Source organism: Buceros rhinoceros, unplaced genomic scaffold (assembly GCF_000710305.1).
Source record: "Buceros rhinoceros silvestris isolate BGI_N320 unplaced genomic scaffold, ASM71030v1 scaffold34512, whole genome shotgun sequence".
NCBI lineage: Eukaryota > Metazoa > Chordata > Aves > Bucerotiformes > Bucerotidae > Buceros > Buceros rhinoceros.
The window spans coordinates 17,013-17,229 of record NW_010397745.1 but is presented as its reverse complement, the minus strand read 5'-3'; positions in this window follow the sequence as shown (position 1 = coordinate 17,229).

Below are 217 nucleotides of genomic sequence, written 5' to 3'. Positions count from 1 at the left end.
AGGCAGGAGTGCTGCTTGGGGAGGTTATCCTCCAGTAATTGTCTTGCAGGCTGCTCCAGCCAGCAGGCAAGAGGGGGCCAGTGGAGCATCCCGAGCTTGGTGCCTGGGTAACGTTGCCTCCCCTGTGCTGGGAGGGAGATAGCAAGTTTGATTTGGGGGCTGGCTGCTCCTCCACCCTGTGTCCTCCTGTGGCTGGGGGGGGCACGGGGTGGTGGGG